Genomic DNA, 21,248 nt, shown 5'->3' on the forward strand with positions numbered 1-21,248 from the left:
CTATCTCCACAGCCCCCACCTGTGGGGGAGGGGAGGAGTTCTAGAGAAGGAGCCCCCCAATCTGCCTCCCCAGGACAGGCCCGAGCTGGGCAAGGGGAGAAGGTTTAAACCCAGATCCAATTGGGAGTTTGGATTAATAGCTTGACTGGACATTTTAAATTTGAGTTGAGACCATGTTTGTGACTTAAAGTGATGGTAGAACTGTCTTATGTAAGAATTGGGGCCAGGCACACTTTGGGAGGCCGAGGCAGGTGGATCACTTGAGGTCAGGAGTTCGAGACCAGCCTGGCCAACATGGCAAAACCCGCCTCTACTAAAAATACAAAAATTATCCAGGCATGGTGGTGTGTGCCTGTAGTCCTAGCTACTTGGGAGGCTGGGGCAGAAGAATCGCTTGAACCTGGGAGGCAGAGGTTGCAACGAGCAGAGATTGCCCCACTGTACTCCAGCCTGGATGACAAAGTGAGTGAGACTTCGTCTCACAAAAAAAAAAAAAAAAAAAAGAGTTGGTCCCACTCCATGTGCTCTCCCATTCTTCAGCGGGCTGGCCTGGGCTTGTCTCATGGTGGAGGAGGCCGGTGGGGGTGGGTCAGGTTCAGGGGTATGGGGGAAGGTGGGGAGCAGAGGGTGGGAAAGGGAGAGAGAGAGAGACTGCAAGGACTGCATTCTTTTTGAGGCTCAGGCTCAGAACTAGCACAAGGTCACTTCCACCACATTCAATGGACCAAAGAGAGTCCCAAAGCCAACCCACATTGGAGAGAACGAAGGCAAAGTCACATTGCAAAGGGGTGTGGAAACAGATAGTGGTGCAGAATTTGGCCCACTTTCATAATCAGTCCACTGGAAGACTTTGTTTTCCTCGCATGGAAGGCTGGAAATGTAGACTCACTGCCCGTCCAGGCAGAAGAGGAAATGAGTTCAGGGAAGAGCTTGCCAGTCCCCAGCCTTTGCCCAGCCCCCTACTCATGCACATTTAGGCACATACCTACTGACTGTGTGCTTAGCCCAGCAGGGTAGATTAGAGAGAGCGAGAGCGTCGGGATAGAGGGCCTGATTCCCCAACCGGGTGACTATCACTTCCGGTCTCATGACCTCCATGTTCTCATCTGTAAAATGGGGATAAACATCCTCATCATCTCTCCTGCCATTGGTATGGTGGTGATAAAAACACTTTATCAATTCATGAAAGTCATCAGACAAAGTGGATGATGCTGTCCCTGCCCTCAAAGGTGTTAAATAAAGAAGATGAGAATTCAATACATGTCCCCAGATCTGGTGAGACTGTAGGGGTTGTGTTAACAAGGGAGGGAGAGAGATCAGAGAGCTGTTGGCAGGGGAGAGCCCTGTGGCCAAGCCTTGACAGATGGTGAACAGAATCTGGAAAGACAGAGGGGATGGGGCATAGCAGGGTGTGGAAACGGCACACATGCAAAGGCATGGAGGCTGGACACACGTGATATAAGGCAGGGACCCCTACCCCATGATTCAAAGCAGAAATTCTCAAAGACTTTGATGTAGGCTGGGCTGGGAGCTGACTACACTTGCCTGCCTGTTGCTTGGCAGGATGGGTTTCAAAAAAGAAAAAAATATAATAATGAAAGATTGAAAACAGATTATTGGGGAGAAAAGTATCCCAGGCGCTAGACGGCTGTCTCTGCAGCCTCTGGCTCCTGTCCCACCCATTCCCCAGCCCTGACGCAAGGCTGGCTGGAAGAAGGTGTTCTCGAGATTGTTCAGGCTGCGGGCCTGACTGGCAGGAGACTGAAGCCTACCCCATTCCCGCCTGGGTGCCAAGCTCTGCATGAGGTTTAAATATACCCACAGCCTGACACTATGCCCTAGACCATGCTAAATGTTTCCATACTCCTTGAATTCTTTTCTCAAGGTTCATTTATTGTCCCCATTTTTCAGATGAGTAAACTGAGGCCCAGAGAGGTTAACTGGTTTGCCCACAGTCACACAGCCAGACAAGTTTGAGTATGTCTGATTCTATTGCCTTATTCCAGGTTTGGGGTACAGGCAGAGTAGGGAGAGGTTTAGGATGGCAAAGAAGAATGTTCCAGGAGGAACAGAGTTAGTGTAAGGGCAGTCTAATCTAGAGTCAGAATTTGGAGCTGTTTGTTACAGCAGCATGACCTAGCCTATCCTGACTGATACAAATCATGGTAAACTAATTTGTATGTCCTGAAAAATATTAGAACTTAGCATCTACCTCTTAGGAGAGCTTTTTTTTTTTTTTAACTTTTACATTTTGGCAAAACACACCGAACATAAAGTTTACCATCTAAGCAATTTTAAATGTACAATGCATGGCTTTAAGTACATTCACATTATTGTGTTTCTATCACCATCCTTCCACAGAACTCGTCATCTTGCAAAACTGAAATTCTAAACCCATTAAGGAAACTTCTCATTTCCCCCTCCCCAGCCCCTGGTAATTCCACTTTCTGTCTCTATGAATTGGACTACTTTTGACAGATACCTCCTATAAATGGAATCACACAGTATGCATCTTTCTGTGACTGATTTATTTCACTTAGCATAATGTCCTCAAGCTTCATCCCTGTTGTAGCATGTATCAGAATTGCCTTCCTTTTTTAAGGCTGAAAATCTTCCATTGTGTGGATACACTGTATTTTGCTTATCCACTAATCTATCAATGGACACTTGAGTGCCTTTCACCTTTTGGCTATTGTGAATAATCTGCTATGAACATGGACACACAAATATCAGAGGTAGCCTTTTCAAGCAAAGTGTTTTTTGGGAAAAAGCCACAGTCCAGGACTCTAGGCTTGGCCACTAACTTGCTGTGTAGCTGTGGGCACATTGCTTCCTGCATCGTGTATGGCGATTCTAACTCTCTCCACCTTCACTGCCTACTCACAGCCATGTGCTGGGGCCAGATTAGACCATGGACTATGAAACTCTCCGCAAAGAAAAAGCCACGAGGGGCTGTTATTGTTATTACTCAGTGGGGTCAGGGCAGTGGCTTCCCAAAGGCATGAGTCACTCATGGTGGAATTCCAGACATCAGGAGGGCCGTTCTGGGCAGCAGAGCCCAGATTCCACACAGAGCAGTGACCCTGACCCTGAGCCCCTAGGGGAGCCACACCCTTTCTTTTTGGCCACTGGCTGCTGTGAGGAAGGAGTCAGTGAATGTCATAATCATATGGGCACTTAGGGTGAGCGCCTCCAGTCCCACTGCCTCACGTAACTGTTTAAGGAGGCTCAGAAAGGGTCATGCACTTGCCCAGAGTCACACAGCTAGAGAGTGGTGGAAGCTGGCCTGGGTCAGATTTGGAGATCTACAGAAGCCCTTCTCCTCCCTGCTCGCACCCCTCTTAGCCCCAGCATGTGAGGAAGGCAGCTGTCTCCCTGAGCTCCGTCCTTCTATGCCTTGGGTTTAGCCATGTTGACTGCTGTAACAAATAACTCCAAAACCTCAGTGGCTTTGCATCATAAATGCTTGGTTCTTTCTCACATCAAACTGCAATAAGTCTTGACAGGAGGGCTCTGTTTTCTGCAGGTCATATAGGGATTGAGACTTTTCCTATTTGTGGCTTTCCTCATTCTCAGAGTCCTCTCCATTCAGCAGGCAGATGGCAGAAAGATTGTGGGTAGAAGATTTTTATAAGCTAGACCTGAAATCAGTACAATTATTTTTGCTTACATCCCATTGGCCAGACCTCAGTCATATGACCACGTCTAACTACAAAGAAGGCTGAGAAATGTATCCCACATGTGTGCCCAGGAAGAAGAAGATGGCTATTGGTGAGTCTTGGTAGTCTTCCACAAGAATATGACCCAGTTCTGGCCAATAAAACATAAAGTATGCTGGGACAGGAGGTTTGAGAAGGGCTGGCCTCAATTATTGTATAAAAAGGGGTGTGGGGAAGGTCCCCTATTCTTTTCCTTTAAGTGGTTGCATGAGGATGTGATGTCTGGAACTTTGGCAGCCATGTTGACAGCATGACGGGCCAAGCCTCAGGGCTATAGCCAATATACTGAGGGTGCTGAAGCCAAAATGCGGGTCCTAGATGACATCATTGAACCTCTGAATGAACCAAACCTGGAGCCACGTAACCTCCAGATTTCTTGACTGCGAAGGCACCTGTTGTTGAATTCAGGAGTAATAGGGTATTCTATTACTTGCAGCCTAAAACCTCCTAACTGATTGACACTCAGGTGCAAAAGCTGAAAACAGCTAAGAGGGCAAGGTTAAGCCATGCCAGCTGCTACAACAAATAACTCCAAAACCTCAGTGGCCTTGCACTACAAATGCTTGGTTCCCTTGAAACCCCTCCTCTGCTTGAAGTGAGGTAGAGCCAAGTAACATAGCTTTGGCCTAGTCTGGATGTTGTGCTTCTGTGGGGGAGTGGGGCACAAAACAGCAGTTCAAGCACAAAATGAGCAGCTGCTTTGTGCCAGGTCCTTTATACACATAGTGTATACACAGGAGCAAAATGCCTGGACTCAAATCTTGAGTCTGCCACCTCACCAGCCATGTGACCTTGGGCAAAGTCAATCAACCTCACTGAGCCCTAGTTTCCCCATTGAAAATGTTGGGGTAATTATAAATATTCTACTCACAGAGTAAAGGATTAAATGTCCAATTCAGATAAAGAACTTGGCACATTATCTGTAAATAAACACTTAAAAGATTCTGACCAGAACCTGGTGGGATGTGAGTAATATCAATCCCACCTTAGAGATGGGGAGTCTAGGGTTCAAGGAAATGAAGTCCAATGACATATAAATAATAAGAGACAGAGCCTGGATTTTAATACAGACCTAATTGAGCACCTGCTATGCACCAGGCATTGTGTGAGGTATTTAGACATATTATCCCATTGAACATACTAGCAATCCTGCATGGGAGGTATTATGATTATCATTATTGTTATTCCTATTGGGCAAATGAGAAAGCCAAAGCTCAGAGAAGTGATAAGACTTCCCTACAGTCCAGGTCAAGATGCAGTATTTGAACCTAGGCTGAGTCCAAGCCTTTATTCTTTCCACCATGTATAAGCCTTCCTAACAGAAGCCCACCAGACTATTATAGTGGAATTGTAGGCATCAGAGGAGTAATACATTTGACTTTAGGGTTCCCTGAAGTCATCCTCAAAAGCTGGCTGCCAGTCCAGCCTGTCACTAAGGTTGTCCTGGTGATGGCTTTACCCTCGCTCCTCCAATAGAATAACTGGGACCTGGAGTGGATGGTCCCGAGGGAGGAAGTTTGGCTCACTTGATAAAGCAGAACTTTCAAACACTTTGAGCTCGTCCATGATGGAATAGACTGCCTTGGGATGTGATGAGTTCCGTGGTCCTGGGAGGATACAAGCAGAGAAAGTCTGGTGGCCTCCTGCAAGGAAGATTATTAAGGCAGTTACTGCATAGAAAGTGATATTAGATTCAAAGACCTTTCAGGTTTGAAATCTGTGGTTGCAAGATTCTCAGGTCCCATTTTCTCAGATTCCAGTCTAAGATTACATGATACTCAAAATTCAGGAATCTAAGGCTGCACGAGTTTTCTCCTTGGATTTTTTGTTCCCTATTTAGGCAGTTAGACTGCAGAACATCTACTGACTCAGGAAACAGATGTGTTAGTAAAAGCAGAGAATACATTTTTGGGTTTCAAAAACACCCCTTCCTCCCAGGAAAGAACATTCCTAAGGGACTTGGGCATCCTGAACACCTAATGAATCTGAAAGAGGCTCTCACTTTCTGTGACTGTCTTTAGGGACTGTCCGCAAATACTCTGTTTCTTTTCCTTTTAGGGTGTCTTAGTCTGTTCAGGCTGCTATAACAAAACACCTTAGACTGGGTAATTTATAAACAACAGAAATTCATTGCTCACAGTTCTGGAGGTTGGGAAATTCAAGATCAAGTCTCCAGCAGACTCAGTGTCTGGTGGGAGCCTGTTTCTTATAGATGGTGACTTCTGTGTGTCCTCACATGGCAGAAGGGACAGATGGGCTCCCTCAAGCCTCTTTTACAAGAACGCTAATCCCATTCATGGGTGGAGCCCTCCTGACCTAATCAACTTCCAAAGGCCACACCTCTTAAGACTATCACTGTGGGGATTAGGTCTCAACATTTGAACTTTGGGGAACACATTCAGACCACAGCACAGGCCCATAGTAGGATTTCCGCTTGAACTCCCTCCTCTGCTTGAAGTTAGGTAGAGCCAAGTAACAAGCTTTGGCCAATGAAATGTGCGCAGAAGTGAAGCGTGCCACTTCCTGGGGGAGAATTTAGGAGCCAGTCTGTGGCTCCATGCTTTCTCTTGCCCTCTGCTGTGCAACAGTTGAAATGGTGGTTGTTCTATCAGCTGGGATCCAGGAGCAAGGAGACACAGAGCAGGGTAGCAGCTGCCCAGCAGGGGACATGCATCAGGAGCCACTGAGAAAACAGGACTTGAGCGTTGCTGTTACTGTAGCAGAATTCACCCTACTCTGACTGATGCACAGCTCTCCCCTCCCCTCCCTCCTCCCTCCCATCTAAGAAGGCTGGGAAGGAGGTCAGAGAAAAAGCTATGAGTGAGCATATTTTGGATTTTGTTGGTCAGTGGGCCCCAGAGAGCTTCGAAGAATTCAGAAGCAGAGAGCAGGGAGGATCTCAAGAGATAAAATGGCCAAGAGGGCCTGAGACAACCTCACGCCTAGACACAATCGGGGGGAAAAATGAATGGAGCTGGGAAAGTGACGGGGTTGGGGAAAAAAATCCCAGTTGAATAAGATGAATTTTCTGCCCACATATGGAATGGAGCATTGAAATGAGAATGAATTTAAAATAGATTACATTTCCAGCCCATCTGAATTTCAGACTGAGAATATCTGCTGCACATAATTCAAGATCCCACAATCTCAAGAGGTTTGGGTCCTGGGCTTTGACAACGACTCTTTCCCTGGGCAGAAGGTTGTACATGGACACTGGGAGCACCTAGGCCTGGAAGCTGGGAGAACTAGGCTCTCCTGTCTGATGTCACTTTCCCTGTCACTTTCACCTTCCCTGACTGCCTGACTTAAAAGGAATTTCCTCCACCACCCTGGCCATTCTCTATTCCTCTTCTTAACATCAATTGACACACCACAAGTTTTCCTTTTTTTTTTCCTTGAGATGGAGTCTCACTCTGTCACCCAGGCTGGAGTGCAGTGGCATGATCTCAGCTCACTGCAACCTCCGCCTCCCAGGTACAAGTGATTCTCCTGCCTCACCCTCCCGAATAGCTGGGACTATAGGCGCGTGCCACCACGTCCAGCTGTACTTATGTGTTTATTGTCTATTTCCCCACTTGATTGTAAGTTTCAAAATGGCAGATATTCCTCTCTCTCTCCCCCTCTTTTTTCTTTTCCCTTTTATTTATAAAAAATTTAAAACATACAGAAAACCTATCATGAAGACCCATTTACTGCTTACCCATCATCTAGATTTCCAACTGTCAACATTTTTCTTTATTTGTGTCATGTTTTTTGGTGCTGGCATTTTCTGAAGTATATAATATTCGTCACGATATTTCCTTTTAAAAAATTGAAGATGGCCGGCACGGTGGCTCAGGCCTATAATCCCAGCACTTTGGGAGGCCAAGGCGGGCGGATCACGAGATCAGGAGATCGAGACCATTCTGGCTAACACGGTGAAACCCTGTCTCTACTAAAAATACAAAAAATTAGCCGGGCGTGGTGGCGGGTGCCTGTAGTCCCAGCTACTTGGGAGGCTGAGGCAGGAGAATGGCATGAACCCGGGAGGTGGAGCTTGCAGTGAGGCGCCACTGCATTCCAGCCTGGGTGACAGAGCGAGACTCTTTCTCAAAAAAAAAAAAAAAAAAAAAAAAAAAATTGAAGGTAAGGAGTTTTGTCTGTTGTATTCACTGCCATATTACTCACTGCCTGGAAGTTGGTAGGCCTTCAGTAAATAGTTGTTGAGTGAGTAGATGGCATTAAATCCTCATGACAACCCTGTGCGGTAGGTGTTATTATCTCCCATTTTACAGAAGAGGAAACTAAGGCACAGAGGAAAAGTAACTTCCCCAAGGCCACATGGTTAGCAGGTGATGAAAGGGGGGATTTGAGCTCAGGCAGGCTGAGTTCAGAGCCCATGCATTTAGTGCACAATTGTTCTCTGCGGGGAATGGCCGTTCATCTCCAACTGGGATGTTTATTCATCCTCTTTAGATCTCATCTACAGAGGAGACCCAGAGGAAAAAGTGGGGCTCACAGGCTGGCCAAAAGCAGGTGATCTTCCTCTGGGGCCCTGATGCTCTCACAAAGCCTGGGGCCTTCTGTCCTGCCCTGGGGTGGAGACAGAACACTCCTTCCCAGACGAGTGACCTTTAGGGTTTGTTATGAATAGAGATTCCTTCTGGGGAACGTGATGGCTGATGCTGGGAACCCGGGTCCCCAGATTTAACCCCCAGGAATGTGGAGAGGAATCTCCAGACCTCCACCCAGGAGGCCAGCTCTCCCAGCCACCCAGGCCAGCCAGAGGAGGGCGGTTCTAGGCAACTCTTCCAGTTATTGGACCACTGGGAGGTGGACTGGAACCTTCCATGCCCAGGCTGGGAGGCAGCTCCTCAGAGTAAAAAGAACTCTAGGCTTTAAAATCCTGGGGTCTGCCTCTTCCTCCCCAGCTATGTGACATTCATTGGACAGGTGCCTCATGTGGGGGAACTTTGGTTTTCACATCTGTCTAATGGGACTAATTATTATACCAACCTCTCAGCAGGACCGGTACTATGGTGAAGCCAGCCAGGTGCTCAAGGCATAACATTTAGGGAGGTGCTTGTTCTGAGGCGCCAACTCTGCACTTGCTCAGGTCCCAGGGTGAGGGCCTTGGTAGATTTGCACCCTGGTCACCTTGCTGCCTCAACCTGGCCCCAGCCTTGACTCCCAGCGTTGTCGTGGGAAGGAAATGAGATATTGTATACAAAGCATGTTAGCACAGCACCTAGCATGCCCTTAGTGCTCACTCGTGGGGAAAATTCTGTTATTGTTCTTTTTTTTTTTTTTTGAGACAGAGTCTCGCTGTGTCACCCAGGCTGGAGTGCAGTAGCATGATCTTGGCTCACTGCAACTTCTGCCTTCCAGGTTCAAGTGATTCCCCTGCCTCAGTCTCCCGAGTAGCTGGATTGCAGGTGTGTGCCATCATGCCTGGCTAATTTTTTTTTTTTTTTTTTTGAGACAGAGTCTCGCTCTGTTGCCCAGGCTGGAGTGCAGTGGCATGATCTCGGCTCACTGCAAACTCTGCCTCCCAGGTTCACACCATTCTCCTGCCTCAGCCTCTCGAGTAGCCGGGACTACAGGCGCCCACCACCATGCCCGGCTAATTTTTTTGTATTTTTAGTAGAGACAGGGTTTCACCGTGTTAGCCAGGATGGTCTCGATCTCCTGACCTCGTGATCCACCCGCCTCGGCCTCCCAAAGTGCTGGGATTACAGGCATGAGCCACCGCACCTGGCCAATTTTTGTATTTTTAGTAGAGATAGGGTTTCGCCATGTTGGCCAGGCTGATCTAGAACTCCTGATTTCAAGTAATCCGCCTGCCTAGGCCTCGCAAAGTGCTGGGCTGGGATTACAGGCGTGAACCACTGCACCTGGCCTGTTCCTATTGTTTTTATTGACTGCCTTTCTGAGGTTGGCTGGGCCTGTTTCCCAGCAGTGGCCCTGCCTTGGACCTCTCGCCATGGCCTTCATCTCTCCCTCCAATCGTACTTATTACACTTTATTATTTATCTCCTTGTAGCATGGCTTAATTCCTATTATTTACTGGTTCCTTTTCCTGTGTCTCCTCCTCTGTGTTGACAGCCTGGAAACAATGATTGCTAATATTTACCAAGTGCTCACCATGTTCCAAGCCCTGGGCTAAGCATTTACATGCTGGATCTCATCTAATCTTTACAATGATCCTATGAGGTAGGGACTATGATTATACCCATTTTTCAAATGAGGAAATGGAGGCACTTAAAAATTGAGTAACTTGCCCAAGGATGCACTGTTAGGAAAGGATGGAGCTGAGGGTAGAATCAAGATGGCTTAATCCCCAAAATCCACGAGATAGAACCCAGAACACTGCCTCTTCCACTCTTCGCCAGCTTCTGCCCTGCAGGGTACACACAGATGGCTCCAAGCAGGGGCCCCATTGCTCACTGGGGGAAACTGGCCTCCCTGAGCTAAGTCAGGCCCTGGGCACCTGAGAACAGGCGGAGGGACAGATGCTCTCTGTGCATCTCTAGGCCACAGCAGGGTGTTTCCAAGTCCTTCCCAGACCAGACGGCGGCTTCTGCTGTAGGCTATGGTAATCACAACAGCGTCGAGCACTCACACTGTACCAGAGCAGGGGTGGCATCGCGCTGCACGCCTGCCGCCCAGGGTCTCCACAGTCCTCATGCTGCCCTTGCATTGATTATTGTCTTTATGTGGCCAGTGTGGTAGCTCAGGTGTCAAGACCTCAAGGCACCCGGCCAGGGTCGCATCTCACGTCTATGGCAGATCCAAGATCTGAACTTGGACTTGTCTGAATCCTGGATAAGCTGGGGGGTAAGGCTGGCTGCTGAGGGCCCTGTGTACCCCTCAGCCCTGTTCCCACCACCTCTGTGCCCCCTCCCTGCTGGCAGCCACTGTGGCCACAATGGGGTTAACCCCAGAGGAAGGCATTGAAGGCGCTGGGGCTGGGGTGGGAAGGAAGGCATATTTCGGGGCTCCAAGGACTTGAAGCCTGGCTGCTCTGTCCCCAGGCTCTGGGACCCCCAATACATGCACACATTGCTTTAAATGAAGTGGAACTCCAGGCAGGCAAGTTTTGATTTAGGGGAGACAGCTCCTCCATGGTAACGATGCTGAGTCTTGTTATTTTAGCAAATAGGTTTTCTCCCAGCCTCTTACTCCTTTCTTTGTAATTCATCTTCCATCCTGGCCACATGCAGGCCCTGCTTGGAACTCTCTGGGGACTCCTACCCCACAAGATAGTCTAAAACCCTGTCCCGGTATTCAAGGCTGTTTGCAGATGTTCCTCAACCCCACCACCCGTTGCTCCCAAAATTCACACACCCCAGCCCTGCACACCACAGTTATTGCTATTCCACGCACAGGTCGCTGGGAGCAGCGCAGGGCCCAGCCCTGCCTTTCTGCAGGTGGATCCCTCTGCCTGGAAAGTCCTCCCTCCCCTCATCTGGATCCTCTTGGGTCAGGCTGGGTACTCCTCTGAACTCCCAGGCTGAGGGTTGCTGTGTAATTTGATACTACATTGACATTGCAGGAAAGATCATGTATGGCTGAGTAGCTAAAAATGCAGGCTTTGAACTTAGATGTGGGTTCAGCCTCAGCTGTATCTCCTGCCAGCTGTGGGACATTGGGCTGGCGTCTCTGAGCCTCAGTTTGCTTCTCTGAACATAGAATGATACGCCCTATTCCATTAAAGTGCTGAGGGTGAAGAAAACCATGGGCTCAGTGTGGGCAGCTTGGCCAGGGCTCCAAGCGCATCGGGTGTTCATGTAGTCCTTCTAGTGCCAGTCTCTGAGCTGGTCTCCAGGACAGAGCAGTGGAGGGACCATGTAGCCCCTGGTCCCACAAACACAGAGACTGGACAGCCAATTAGTTACCGCAGTTCGTTACCATGGAGACTATAATCAGGGATTATAGTCACCCTGCCCAACCGCACAGGCCTCACCTCCCATCCTTGCCTTAGCTTTGAAGCTCCCTGGAGCAGGATCTAAACTGGATTTGTCTCTGTAACCTCAGTTCCTCATTATTCAGGGTCGGAATGCTCAACAAACGTTTAAATGGAAGAGATTTCCATAACAAACACTTGGGAGTTCAGAGGAGCACTCTGTCCTACCTGAGCAGAGCAGGAAGATCTCAGAGGAGGGAGGTCACTCCAGGCAGAATGCAGCAGCACTAAGGGTAGCACTTAGTTTGTGACAAGGACTGTTCTAAGCACATCACTTAGATCATCTATTAAATTATCACGTATTTACTTATTTTTAAATTTTGTTTATTTATTTATTTATTTATTTTGAGATGGAGTCTCGCTCTCCAGGCTGGAGTACAGTGGCACAATCTTGGTTCACTGCAGCCTCTTCCTCCTAGGTTCAAGCGACTCTCCTGCCTCAGCCTCCCAAGTAGCTGGGATTACAGGCATGCGCCACCATGCCCGGCTAATTTTTGTATTAAAAGATGAGGTTTCGCCATGTTCGCCAGGCTGATCTCGAACTCCTGACCTCAAGTGATCTGCCCGCCTTGGCCTCCCAAAGTGCTAGGATTACAGGCGTGAGCCACTGCGCCCGGCCAATGATCACTCATTTAGATCACTTACTAAAATCATTTAATTATGTCAACACCTCTGTGAAGTATGTACTCTTATCACCATTCCCATTTCACAGATGGGGAAACTGAGGCATAGAAAAGCTAAGTAAACTGCTCAGAGTTACAGAGCCTGCGAGGGCCACAGCCAGAATTCAAACCCAGGCCATCTGCCTCCACAGTCCACTTTCTATGTCCCTCTCCCGAGATGATGTCCTTTTCCCAGGGGTGTCTGGAAAGGGTCTGGCTCCTGGTCCCAGCTCAGGCAGCTGTCCAGGGAAGCCTGAAGACCTGGCCCATCTCCACTGCCCACCAGGCTTCTCTGTGCTCCACTTCCCAGGTGGACTGTGGAGGCAAACAAGGCCCCAGCTGCAGCCTCTGAAGGCTCCTGCCAAGCTGGCACTTTGAGGCCTGGGGGTGTCCCAGGGGATCCCAGCCCAGCAGCTGGGCTGACCTCAGGGCCAGCGTTTCCGTAAACACCCGGAGAGCCAGCCCCACGTGGTTGGTCTGTGCGTTGCTGGCCAAGAGGGGCTGAGGTTTGGCTGACCTTGTGTGGTTTCTTTCAACAAGGCTACTTCCACCCCCTCTGCCTGGCTGGGCTTCCAGTAATGAAGTGTTTTCTCTGGGGCTAGGGGAGCTGATGGGGCTGGTGGGGTGGGGCACTGGGGTCTTCCTGTCCCACATGCCCTCCACCCCGGTCTTCTGGAAGCTGATCTAAATGCCCCTCGCTGCCGCCTGGGCAGCCCATATGCCCACGCCGGTCCCTGATAGTGAACTGGCCTCTAAGGGGACCAGGTCTCGGGATCTGAGCATGGAGCAGGGGCTGCGCCCAAGAGACAGGGTGTGGCTAGACTTTCCCCTGCTGGTCCTTTCTGGGGATCTGAGGGGAAACTTCTCCTGCGGACACACCTGGGTAGCTCAGAGATGGAAGAGAAGGTCTCCGTTACAGCTGCCACCTCTTCCCCACCCAAAGAGAGTGTCTGCAGGGGGCCGTGAGGCAGGGGTGAGCACTGAAGGAATGCTAACCACGATCACTGCTACCATCTTCTGAACGTCACTGCCCCAGCCCTTTAATTCTCACAACAAACCTGCTTGGAAACTGAGGCTCAGAGAGAGGAAGTAGCTGGCCCAAGTCACACGGTGAGTAAATGAGCAGAGCTTCTCCCCCTTTCCCTTGAATCACCTCTATCTTACTGTCCAGATGCCAGACAGCAGGAACTAGCAGGTGCTTTTGGGTCATCTTTTAAGAGGCAATATAGCACAATGAGTGAGAGCAGGGACTCAAGGGCCAGCCACCTGGGTTCAAATCCCAGCTCTGTTTCCTACTGGCTTTGTGACCTTGGGCAAGTCACTCAACTTCTTGGTGCCTCAGTTTCCCCACTTGTATAATGAGGATAATAATGATGCCTCCTTTAGGGGGTTTCTGTGAGGATTGCATATATACATGACACATAATAAGCCCTGCGCCATGCTAGTTATCCCAGCCTCTCACTCTTCCCATTGAAAAGGTGAAGACACAGACCCAGAGATGGAGGCAAATTCTGCAGGGGTCATGCCCGGGGCAGAGCGTGGTTCAGCTATGTCTCCTATGGTGCCGCCAAGGAGCCACCAGGCACTGGACATTCGACCTCCTCGAGGGAAGGGAGGCTCTGCAGAGAGCAGGGGATGGTGGAGGAGCCTGGCTTTATCTTCCATCCTCCAGGAAGGGGGAAGGGCAGTGTCAGAGCCCAGGAGAGGAGAGAAGCGAATGAACGTGCTGTGTGAGCTCCAGTCAGTTCCTCCTGACTCTGGGCCTGTCACTCCTGCTGAGGGATTCGGGTGTTTGGACTCTTAGACTTGGAGGGGCTCCTCGGTGGGGCCTTGGGGGCTGCTCTGGGTGAGGGCTCTCACCATTTGCTTCATCCCAAACCACTGTCCTTGGGCCTGTTTTAAATGTTAGAGTGTGGCATGGGGTTTTGCTCTAATAAAGGGTCAGCCATCTTGAGAAGGAGGCTCTGTGATGAGCAGGGAATGGGGCTCCCCTGCCCCACCCAGAGACCCTGGGGCCCAAGCTGATGACTGGCCAGTGACTCACTCCCTTCTCAGCATGTCCTGTCATCCCATGACTGGGAGCCCCTCAGGGGTGGCTCCTAACCAAGGTCCCCCTAACCAAGGCCTCCCCCCACCCTCCCCCAACACACATAGAGACTGGGAACAATTAACTCCCTCCTAAGGCCAGACCAGATGTTCACGTGGGCATTGGTTTTGTTGACCACATGTGACTCAGGAGCTCCTCAGAGCTGGAAGAGTCCCAAGAGGCTAAAAGGGCAACCGGTCACGTCACAGCTGGGAAACTGAGTCCCAGAGAGGCCAGGTGAGTTGCCTAACATCCCTCAGGTGCAGAAGGGAGGAAGGAACCTGGAGTTCTCGTGCCTGACCCAGAGCCTTTCTACCTCTCCAAATAGTTCTCGGATGTGCCCAAGGCCTCAGTCCCCATTCCCACCTCCAGTTGCAAATGTCCTCCCCAACTACACAGAGCCTCTCAGCTTCATCCCACCCCACCTCCAACTGGCTCTCATGGTTTCATCCAGACTCAGCTACTCGCAGCTCCCCAAATAGCTCCTGCTCTCAGGCCACCTCCAGGCCTTTGTACTCTCCTGCTGCTCTGTTTTATTTTCCTCTTCACCTGGACAACTCCTAATCTTGCTCCAAGACTCAGCTCAGATGTTACCTTCTCCAGGAAGCCTTTCAAAACCACCTCCTCCACCTCCCAGGCTGGGTTAGGTCCTCCATCTCTTCACCCTCAGTACCTAGCACCTCCCACTTACTGTGCTGGAATCATCTCTTTGCTTGTCTCTATATTGCCCTCTAGTCTGTGAGCTCATTGTGGACAGAGACCTTAGTTTTTATTCTTAATAGTAGGGAATGACCTATTACATTCGGTGTTTGCTGAATGAATGCATAAGTGGACGGATGGATGAATGAATGAATGGTTGGAATGGAAGAATAGATACATGGATGGATGGATTGATGGATGGATGGAATGAGTGACCAAATGGTAGATGAATGGACAAATGGACTGACAAACATGGAAGGATGGATGGATGGATGGATGGATGGATGGATGGATGGATGGATGGACAGATGGATTGATGTACAGGTGGATTGATGGACAGGTGGGTTGATGGGCAGGTGGATGAATAAATCAGGCAGATAATGGCATCTGTAGGGACTCAGACAGTGAGGGGTAAGTCCCTGGAGCCTGGATATCCTGACTGATGAAGGGGCTCTTGGATGGGAAGGGAATAACCTAACCTGTTGTCTGCCTACTCCAAGAGACATTTGGTTAAGAACAAAGCCACCCCTGCCCTGGTGCCTGCTCCCTTCTGATCAACTGGTTCCAACTCAACAGGGTCTCCTGAACTCTGGTAATTCATCTGACACCAGAGCCTATAGGAATCACCCAGTCTCTGACATTCAGGGATTCTGCATTCCTGAGGCCCTCCCTCCCTGCCTCTCTTCAGGACAGAGCTGCCACTCCATAAATGCTTTCAAGCATAGAAATATACACCCCTAGAGCCAGGAAGGTGTAAAAAAGATGGGATTCACCCCTCTACCATTTTTACAGATGAAGAAGCTGAGGCTGAGCAAGGCCAAGAAACTTGCTTAATGACACACAGCAATAGAGCTGGGATTAGAGCTTGGGTCTTTCAATTCGTTTATTCGTTCATTCGGCAAGTATGTCCCCAGTGCCTAAAGTGCCAGGCTCAGTGCCTGTTCCCAGGCATGCTAGGCCTGTACATAAACTTTCATGTTAATTTAAAAGCTATTTCCGTCCTCCATATGACCTCCTCCAGCTCCCCAGCAGGCTGGTCTATGCCTCACTAGCTGCATGCCTGGCATGACCCCTATGACAACACCCTCTCCCAGCAAATGAGGACCACTTCATTGTCAGGAAGCCTGGCTGGGACTGCTGTGTGCTGCTGTGTGCAGAGGAGGCAGTCACATGTGTGTGCTGTGAGCTGCACATTCCATCCCAGCCTTAGTGAGGACCGTATTAGTCCCTGCACGCTCATCCTTGCCAGTTCAGACTAGAGCCAAGCATTAAACCGTTCAAGCCCCACAGCTGCCCCAGGGGAGCCATTGCATGGCACCTGGGAGCTCAGGGCCAGGAGCAGACCTCTGAATTCTTGCCCAAACCAGGGAATATGTGGTGAGAGGAGGTCATAGGGAGGTGCCTGGGGCCTGGACATTTGCAAGCCAGCTGAGCAGGCAGCACTCAGCACTTTCCTCTTCACCCGTCCCACCATGGCAGGGGCAGCGTGGGGTAGCTAGCCTTGGAGAGATGGAGCCTCAAGTCTGGGAGCAGGAGCCCAGCCTCGGGCGAGCCAGGGCTATTTGCTGGGCCTTCTATGAGGCTTCCATGAAGTATGTAACCTTGCTGAAGACATGGAACTACTCAGAGTCATTAAGAGCCAAAGAAAGGCTCAGCTGCGTTTAACAGAAAAACTTCTGGGAACAAATCAATGAATTGGAGAACAAAAGAAGACTGCAGAAGACGAACAGAACCAGAAGCCATGTCTAGGATGAAATCAACATGAGGCAGAGACTCCCGAGGACATTGATCAGGATGAAAGAAGTATGAGGCAAGGGAGTAAAATCAAATGCCGAGTAAAAAGGGGGAACAATGTTGACCAAGGAATTTGAAGTTAATTTAAGAGCTGTTATGAACAATACAAATACAAAAAAGAAAAATTATAGGCCCATTTCACTTATGAATATACAGATAGAAAAACACTAAACAAAATATTTGCTGACTGAATTCAGCAGAGCTAAAATAATGACACCACATCACCATCAGGAAGAGTTTATTCCAGAAAAACATTCCAGAAAATCCACCAGTGTAATTCTCTACATCATTAGATCCAAAGGAAAATCTATGATGTCAATTGATGTGGAAAAATTTTTTGATAAGGTCCTTTTGTATTTACGACGTTTATAAATTTGAAAATTCTGGGAAAATGGAGAAATTCATAGAAAGGTATAAAATGTCAAAAGATTGGCCCAAGAAGGAATAGAGAATTTCAATAGGTCAATCACTATTACAGAAACTGTAATGGTGTCAAAGCCCTCCCACTCCCCTAAAAATCAGCCCAGATGTTCTCATGGGTAAGTACTGCTGAACCTTTTTTTTTTTTTTTTTTTTTTTTGAGACAAGGTCTCATTCTGTCGCCCAGGCTAGGGTATAGTGGCCCAACCCTGGCTCACTGCAACCTCCGCTTCCCAAGGCTCAGGTGTCCTCCTGCCTCAGCCCCTCACGTAGCTGGAACTACAGGCATGCACCACTACACCCAGCTAATTTTTGTATTTTTACTAGAGATGGGGTTTTGCTATGTTGCCCAGGCTGGTCTTAAACTCCTGGACTCAAACGATCCATCTATCTAGGCCTCCCAAAGTGCTGGGATTACAGGTGTGAGCCACGGCGCCCGGCCTGCAGAAACTTTTTAGAAACAATTAACTCCTATCATATGCAAGTTGCTTAAAAAGAAAAGAAAAGAAAAAAAGAAAAACAACCTAGCTTATTTTAAAAGTGTTGTCTTGATTATAAAAGCCAGATAAGACAATACCAAAAAGGGAAGTATAGGTCCATTTCGCTTATGAACATGGATAGAAAAACACTAAACAAAATCTTTCCTGACTGAGTCCAGCAGAGTTAAAATAATGATACTACATCACCATCAGGAAGGGTTTATCCCAGAAAAGCATCCACATCTGAAAATCCACCACTGTAACTCACTACATCATTCAATCAAAAGGAAAAATCCAACGATGTCAGCTGATGCAGAAAAAGTTTTTGATAAGGTCCTTATGTATTTATGATTTTTAAAAATTCTTAGCAAACTAGGAGCATGAGAGAAGTTCCTTAATTTAGTAGGGATTTTTAATACCAAAAACCTACAGAAAATATTGCTAGTGAAGAAACTTTTTATATAATACATGTCTTTTAAGGTGAGGAAAAAGGCAAGAATGCTAGTTATTACTGCTACTGTTTAATACATAGAGCTGGAGAGCCAGGCTAGAGCTATAAGAAAAGAAAATAAGAAGTGTAATTATTGGAAGGGAAGAGATAAAACTGTCATTGTTTGTAGATGGTGTGATCATCTACCTTGAAAAACTAACCAAATAAACTGACAAAATATTAGAACAAATAAGAGAGTTCAGCAAGGTTGCCAGATACACAGTCAGCAACAAAAATCAATGACACTTTTACATCAGCAATAACTAACCAGAAAAACACAACATAATTTTGACTTAAATAGAAAGGTTTTTTAATAATATATACATATAAATATATTATATATAAAATGTGTACATATACACACACACACACATTTTAAAAGCACAGTTAGGTATGGTGGCTCACGCCTGTAATCCCAGCACTTTGGGAGGCAGAGGCGGGAGGATTGCTTGAGCCCAGGAGTTCAAGACCAGCCTGGGCAACATATTGCCAAAATTTTTTTAAAAAACATTTAGCTGGGCATGGTGGCACATGCCTGTAGTCCCAGCTACTAAGGAGGCTAAGGTGGGAGAATTGCTTGATTCCAGGAGGTGGAGGCTGCAGTGAGCCGTAATTGTGCCACTGCACTCGAGCCTAGGCAACAGAGCGAGATTCTGTCTCAAAATAAATACATAAATAAAGGTATATATAAACATAAGTATAAAAATAGTGTATATATATAAAACATTATGTCTCTCTCTCTACACACACACACACACACACACACACACACACTATTATGTTTCTAATCACATGAATGAAATCTACATGTAGAGTCCAGGGTGCGTTTGGCAGCTCTGAGTGTCATCAGGGATCTGAGTTCCTTTATTTCTCCTTCACCCTCTTCTGCACATGAAGTCCATCCTCAGGGTACCCTCATGGTCCAAGATGGCTGCGGAACTCCACCATCACGTCTGTATTACTAACTGGAAGCAGGAGGGAGCAATGAGTGGTGGTGGAGTCACCAAAGGGAAGTCCTTCTTTTTAAGGAGCCTTTCCAGAATCAGCACACAACACTCCTGCTTGTATCTCAGTGCTGGAACCTATCCCGTGGCCCTGCCTCCTGCAAAGCTGAGTGCGTTGCCACCCCACACAAAAAATCAGCGTTTGGTGACTGAGGGAGGAGGGAAGAAGGATATTGGAGTGGGCATTGATCAGGCTCTGCCACAGATCCCAGTCTTCTAAACAGGAAACTGGGGCACTGAGGTCCAGAGAAGCAAGGGAATTTATACACAGCCACAAAGCAAATTAGCAGCAGAGTTGGGATTTTCACCTGACTATTGATCTTCCCTTGGTACAGGTGTCCCCTCACACCCTGGTACATCCAGCCACTAGGGCACTGCCCCTCCTCACTTCTAGCCCTGCTGGGGTCAGGATCTGTTTTGGATTTCTCTGTCTCCACTACCTAATGTCACACCTGCGAGCTCCACCTCCCCAGTGTCGGCTTGGGACTTGGCATGGGGTAGAAGCCGTAAGCGGGAAGGCGGGCACACACCTCGGGAGCTGACAAATTGCAAAGGGCTGAGACTGGCTTCACCCTTTCAACTGCAGATATTTACTTGTGGCTTCCATGTGCTGTGCCTTGATGGTGATGTTTCATAAGTTTCACTTTTCAGGTGCATTTTTTTTTTTTTTTTTTTGAGATGGAGTCTCACTCTATGGGCCAGGCTGGAGTACGGTGGCGCAATCTGGGCTCACTGCATCCTCCGCCTCCCAGTTTCAAGCAATTCTCCTGCCTCTGCCTCCTGAGTAGCTGAGATTACAGACACAGGCAACCACGCCCAGCTAATTTTTGTGTTTTTAGTAGAGACAAGGTTTTGCCATGTTGTCCAGGCTGGTCACGAACTCCTGACCTCAAGTGATCTGCCTGCTTCGGCCTCCCAAAGTGCTGGGATGACAGGCGTGAGCCACCGCGCACGGCCAGATGCATTTCTTAGATGCTAAAAAGATTCAGCCTGGCCTAGGCCTGGAAGAACATGTAGGCTGCTTTTATTTATTTATTTATTTTTAACAGTTGGAGAAACTGAGACCCAGAGAAGCAAAAGTGTGTGTCTCAGATGCCAAGGTACCTGCAGCAAAGAATATTACCTAGATGTCCTTCACTCTGGTTCTCCTTCATAGATACACACGGAATGATGGTATTTCCCAGCCTTCCTTGCAGTTAAGTTGGGGCCATGTGGCTAGCTCTGGCTAATGAGATGTGAGTAGAAGTGATGATGTGGCTTCTTCATCCCTCTTTTTTCCTGCCAAGGTGACCTTGGAGGCCACTGGTCTAGAACAGGGATTCACAAACTGTAATGTGCATGCAAATCACCTGGGGGTCTTATCAAAACGCAGATTCTGATAGTGGGCCCTGGGAGTATGCATTTCCAACATGCAACCAGCTGATGCTGATGCCATCGGTCCTTGGACCACACACTTGAGTAGGGAGGAGCTACAGGATGTGCCTGGCCCACTTTGGACCATTCACGAGCAAGAAATAAGCTTCACTGGGTTAAGCCACTGAGATGTGGGCATTAGTTTGTGATCACAGCACAGTCTTACGGAAATTATCATTTAGCCATCAATCAACATTGACTGAGTTCCTGCCATGAACTCCTGTGCGACCTGGGTGCCTCACTCTGAACGAGGTGCTCACTCTTGGGGTTGTGCAAGTGCAAGGTCAGCAGCTAAGAATGAAAGCCTCCCTAAATGTTACAACCGACATGCCTCTGTCACCTCACCCTGGTCCCAGCCCTGTAAGTCGGTAGGGGGAGCCGGGATTTGAAGCTCGGGCCTGTTGACTTCTGAGCTTGTGTTTCCTCCTGGGAAAGCAAAGGACAGCCACACTCACCCTGGGCCCTTGTGTGGGGGCTGCGGCTGCAGCCAAAAGACTCATGGGTTCCCTGGATGCTTATATCCCTCTGGTGCCAAAA

This window comes from Pongo abelii, chromosome 21 (assembly GCF_028885655.2).
Source record: "Pongo abelii isolate AG06213 chromosome 21, NHGRI_mPonAbe1-v2.0_pri, whole genome shotgun sequence".
NCBI classification, from domain to species: Eukaryota; Metazoa; Chordata; class Mammalia; order Primates; family Hominidae; genus Pongo; species Pongo abelii.